Source organism: Myotis myotis, unplaced genomic scaffold, assembly GCF_014108235.1.
Source record: "Myotis myotis isolate mMyoMyo1 unplaced genomic scaffold, mMyoMyo1.p scaffold_m19_p_2, whole genome shotgun sequence".
Classification (NCBI taxonomy): domain Eukaryota; kingdom Metazoa; phylum Chordata; class Mammalia; order Chiroptera; family Vespertilionidae; genus Myotis; species Myotis myotis.
The window spans coordinates 6,205,285-6,210,349 of NW_023416324.1; positions in this window are offsets into that span (position 1 = coordinate 6,205,285).

Genomic DNA, 5,065 nt, shown 5'->3' on the forward strand with positions numbered 1-5,065 from the left:
TCCTAGGTCGGCGCTCATCCACTGAGCCACACTGGCCGAGCAACACTTTGGTCATTTAAAAAAATAATTTGTATCACTTTGTTGGTATCCTCTCTTCAAAATATTGTCATCCAACTTTCCTTTCCTTCTTTATGCCAGTCTTTAGCGCTTTGAACATATTTGTAACAGTTGCTTGGAAGTCTGACATCTGGGCTCTGTTGTCTGCTTTCTCCTCTGTGTGGATCACACTTCCCTGTTGCTTTATGTGTCTCCTAATTCCTTTGCTGTTGAAGACTGGAGATTTTAGATCTTATACTGACGCAGTGCTGGATACTGGTCCTCCCCACTCCTCCCTGGGCTTGTTGGCTTGTTGCTCATTGTTCGCTTGGTGACCTGGAAGGACTGTTTTAGTCTTGTCCATTTCCCTCCGCGAAGCTGGCTTCTGATGTCACTCCTGGGGGTGGGCAGCCTCTGACGGGGTACAGACAGCCAGATGACACTGTTTTCATTAGGGCTTCTCTGACTTTCCCTGGTCTGTCTGTTACACTGTCTGTCTCTGTGGGTGTCACGCCCAACTGTCAGCCTCCACTAATTGCAGGCTAATTGCTCTATTGTTTTCAATCATGCCCCTGGGCTCGCGTTGCTCCTCAGGCCTCTCCATTGGTTTTCTGGCATCTGAAGTGTGGGTGGCTTCTCCTGTCCTCAGACCCTGCGGTGTGTGTGGCTTGTCTGCCTCCAAGCTCCTGCAGGGCAGATGGCTTCCTGGCCTCCTTCCTACAGCGCTTTCTCACCCAGCCCCCTGGGTAGCTCCATTCCAGGGTGCCTCCAGCAAGACACCTCCCTGTATAGAAATGGTTTTACCCGGCACCCAAGAGGGGGGATTTCCAGCAAATTCTTTGGTTGTGGGGAAGGGTAAATGCCAACAAGTCCCACTGGTGAAACAGCAGGGCAACTTCTTTGCCAGTTCAGTGAGTCATGCTAGGCCCTCTCCAGCAAGCTCTGGACCTCAGCCCTAGGGGCTGGGAGGTGGTCTTCCTTGGGCAGCCCTCTCAGCCTAGGGGTAGTAGTTGTTCCTCCTACCTGCAGTCCCTGCATTCTTTGAGCTCTCTTCCCTTGTTGCTAGCCAGTCTCTTGTGATACCTTACCCTGTTATAGTTAATAATTCCTCCTATTGCACTTTCCCCCATATACTGCAGAAGCTGGACACTGATGAAGCCACGTGTGCCGAGCCACGTGTGCTGCAGGAGCCTATGTGTGCTGAGCCCCTGGAACCAGGAAAGCTGAGCCCTTCTCTCCCCCGCTGTCACCCGAGTGCCCTTTCCTGACAGTGCTTCCGTGCCAGGGGCCAACGAAAACTATTGAAAGGTTCCAGCTCCATTTGCACAGAGCAGACAGGAAGGGTGAGTTTGGTACCGAGAGGCAATCCGTTGATAACTGGCAAAACCCCAAACTCACAGAATAAGCGACTGAAGACTAGCTGGAGAGAACCCTGAGAACCGAGGACGGAAAGTGGAGGCCGCACAGGGACTGGTCTGCCGATTGATGGAGGAAGCTTCTGTTAGACACTCCAGTGGGATGAGGAGAATTTTAATTATGCTGAGTCAGCAGCACAGCCACCAGGCATATAGATTATCATGAGCATCGTGCGAAAAATACCCAGCTTCCTTTAGCCCCACAACTTCATACTGACAGCACTGCTGCGATGGTGTACCTGCCAGTCTTTAACCTTCTCTGTTTTACTGGCAAATTTCAGCATGAGCCTCCGCCGAGGCCATGAACAGCACTGGTGTTTGGTGTACTTACCCAAATATGTATATACTAGAGGCCCAGTGCACAAATTCGTGCACCGGTGGGGTCCAGCCGGCCCATCCTGATGGGGGCCCATTGGGCTGGGCCAGTGGGGGGGAGGGGCTGCGTGTGGTTGGCCGGCCGGCCCCGCCCCTGATCAGTGTGTTGGGGGCCGAAGGGGGGGGCGGGCAGGCCAGCCGGTGGGGGCCTGATCAGGGCCCGGATCAGGCTGGTTGGCTGCCCCAATGCACATCATAGCCACTGGTTGTTCTGGTCGTTCTGGTTGTTTGCTATTCCAGTTGCTGGGCTTTTACGTATATAGATGGTCCACACAATAAAACGGTTCCAAAGGAAAACTGGTGAAAATTCACTGAAAAACAAACAAACAAACAAACCCTCAAACTCACAGAAGAGGAAACCAAGATGCAGAGAACAGATATGACTTACCTGAGGCCACTGAGACAGCAGGAAAGCAGGATTCTAACCCAGGCCTGGCACCTGAGTGGGTGCTCTCAACCTCGGCCCCGCTGCTTCTCTCCACGGCCTGGATTGAGCATCAGAGTGGGGTCAGGGCAGCCGAGGGGAATGAGACGTGATTTGTGCACCTGGACCAAGCTCCGGTGAGGAAGGCTGGCCACGGGTCTCCTGTCTTAAGAGGCAAAGATCAGGCCACAGTGGCCTATGCAGCCACGGAGGCCTTTCTCTCGGCTGCCCAGGTGCGGGTGCCTTTGGGCCTGATTCTGCAGAGCCTTTGGGCAGCCCATCTCTCAAGACTCCCCCTGGTGGCAGGATCCGTTTTCCTGGTCTTGCATTTCTTAGGGAAGTAGGTCCCAGCGCCCACTGGCCTGGTTGGGTTTACACCTAAAAATCCAGGTCCGACCCTAGCTGGTTTGACTCAGTGGATAGAGCACCTGGCCTGCAGACTGAAGGGTCCTGGGTTGGATTCTGGTCAAGGGCACGTGCCCTGGTTTCGGGGTCGATCCCCAGTAGGGGGCGTGCAGGACTTAGCAGATCAATGATTCTCTCTCATCATTGATGTTTCTCTCTCTCCCTCTCCCTTTCTCCCTGGAATCAATAAAAATATATTTTTTAAAAACCTGTGCTTGACATTTATTAAAAAAAAAATTCAGGTCAGGTCACAGTTAGACCAAAAACAGTGGGAGGAGGAAACAGCTCGGATAACCTCCCCATGTGCCCCTGACACAAGTTCCCAAGCTGTTTCCCCGCCCATAGCCACCCGCTCCACTGCAGCCACACTGCCCGTCTGTGTCTGTGGACACACCAGGCTCCTCCCTCTCTGCATCCTCTGGCCTTGCTGTTTCCTTAGCCTCAAAAGAGGGACCCACATCCCCTCGACTTTGCAAAACTGGCCACCCCTTGTTCATTCTCCCAGTCTGACCTCAAATGTCCCTCCCCAGTGGCCTCCCAAACATCGTATCTGAAGAACCCTCTGCCTACTCTACTCCCCTTCCGGTCCCCCACCTCCAGCCTTGACATCATCCTTTTATTTTTTATTTTTTTTAAAAAATATATTTTATTGATTTTTTACAGAGAGGAAGGGAGAGGGATAGAGAGTTAGAAACTTCGATGAGAGAGAAACATCCATCAGCTGCCTCCTGCACACTCCCCACTGGGGATGTGCCTGCAGCCAAGGTACATGCCCTTGACCGGAATCGAACCTGGGACCCTTCAGTCCGAAGGCCGATGCTCTATCCACTGAGCCAAACCAGCTAGGGCAACATCATCCTTTTAAATCTCCTCCATGGCTCTTGTCACTCCCCGGACCTATCTTCTTCCTTGGTGTGTTTCCTTATTTACCATCTGTCTTTCCCCAACTAGAAATGGAAACTCCCAGGGTGCAGGGAAGACTTCCAATTTGTAGCTGCCGGATCTCCCAGGAGCCTGGCCCGGGCTTCTTATTTCTGAAGGACTGTATGAGTGTGTGAATACATAGATGGACAGGTGGGTGACTAATTGGATGAAAGGATGTGTTTATGATGGATGGATGAATGGATGGGTTGATGGGTGGATGGACTCATGTGAGAAAATTTACCCATGGAAAGGGGTCGGCTTCGTCCGCTACATAACGTCCCTGAGATTAGGATGCACTGCCACCTGGTGGTGGAAATAACAATATCTGAATTTGCCTTGGGCTGCTCTCCCTTTTTCAGAACTATGTTCCATCTACTGGCCTCACCCTTGTCTGAGATCACTCTTCCTTTTCCGAGGCCCCCGGGAGCACCCCATTAGTTGGCTGGGACCGTGACTTTCCTCTGTAGAGCGATGATGTTATTTCTGAAGTAAAACCAGGGCTTATTCGGTTAACATTTACTGAGCACGTACTTAGTGTCAGACCGTCTTCCAGGTACAGGGGACACTGGGGAGCAAGGAGGGTCCCCATGGAGCTGACTCAATGAAAGAAGACGAACAGGCAGGGTGGTTTCACGTGGAGGCAGCACAGGGCCGTGGAGTGGAGCATGGCGCAGAGTGCCGTACCACGAAGAGTAAGACGCGACTGTATGCTCTACTGAAAACCCAGGCCTGCCAAACTCTGCGCCTCTTTTTCCTAGTCAGCAGGACGAGGTCCAGCAACTTGTCCTTCACTTTGGAGGAAAAATTTCAGTACGTGCCTGGCGGCTGAGTGTCCAGGAAGTCTGCGGAGGGGCGGCTCCTGGGTTTTGGTGGAATGTGTCTCCCCACTTCTATGTGCGTCTGTCTGTGCCAGCTACCCAGAGCTGCCTCTCGGCTGAAATGCCGCCTTTCATTGCCCGCTCTCTGGATGCAGAGATGGGCCTTTTAACCGACTTTCCCTTGTCAGCTGGCGGGTTTCCCTCCCTGGCTCCCCCGTGCTCCTCTTGTCTGGATCCTGTGGCACATGGCTGCTCTGATGCCTGTCTCCTGTGGCTTCCTCAGCACCCCTTTGCGCAGGCCATCTTGCCTCAAGTCCAACTCGCACAGGGCCCCATTGGCCCACAGACTTGGACATCTGTATTCCCAGTTCCTGAGTGTATCACTGGAATAGGAACTTGGAAACTGGCAGCGTTCCCACGTGGGCTCTGTGACCTAAGAGAGGAAGGGCATGGAGCAGAAAGGGCTAACTGGAAGGGCCTGGGTCTTTCCCTTCCTAAGAGAGGAAACCAGAAGCAGAGAACTGCACCCCCCAGGGAACTGCAGAGATTAATGCCACCATAAACGGTGTCAAAGAAGCACCTCTCACACCCCAATTTAACTCACCATTTTGGAATGGGCAGAAATTGTGGATCTTGCAGAATGACTGTGAGGTCTCCTAGACTCTGTG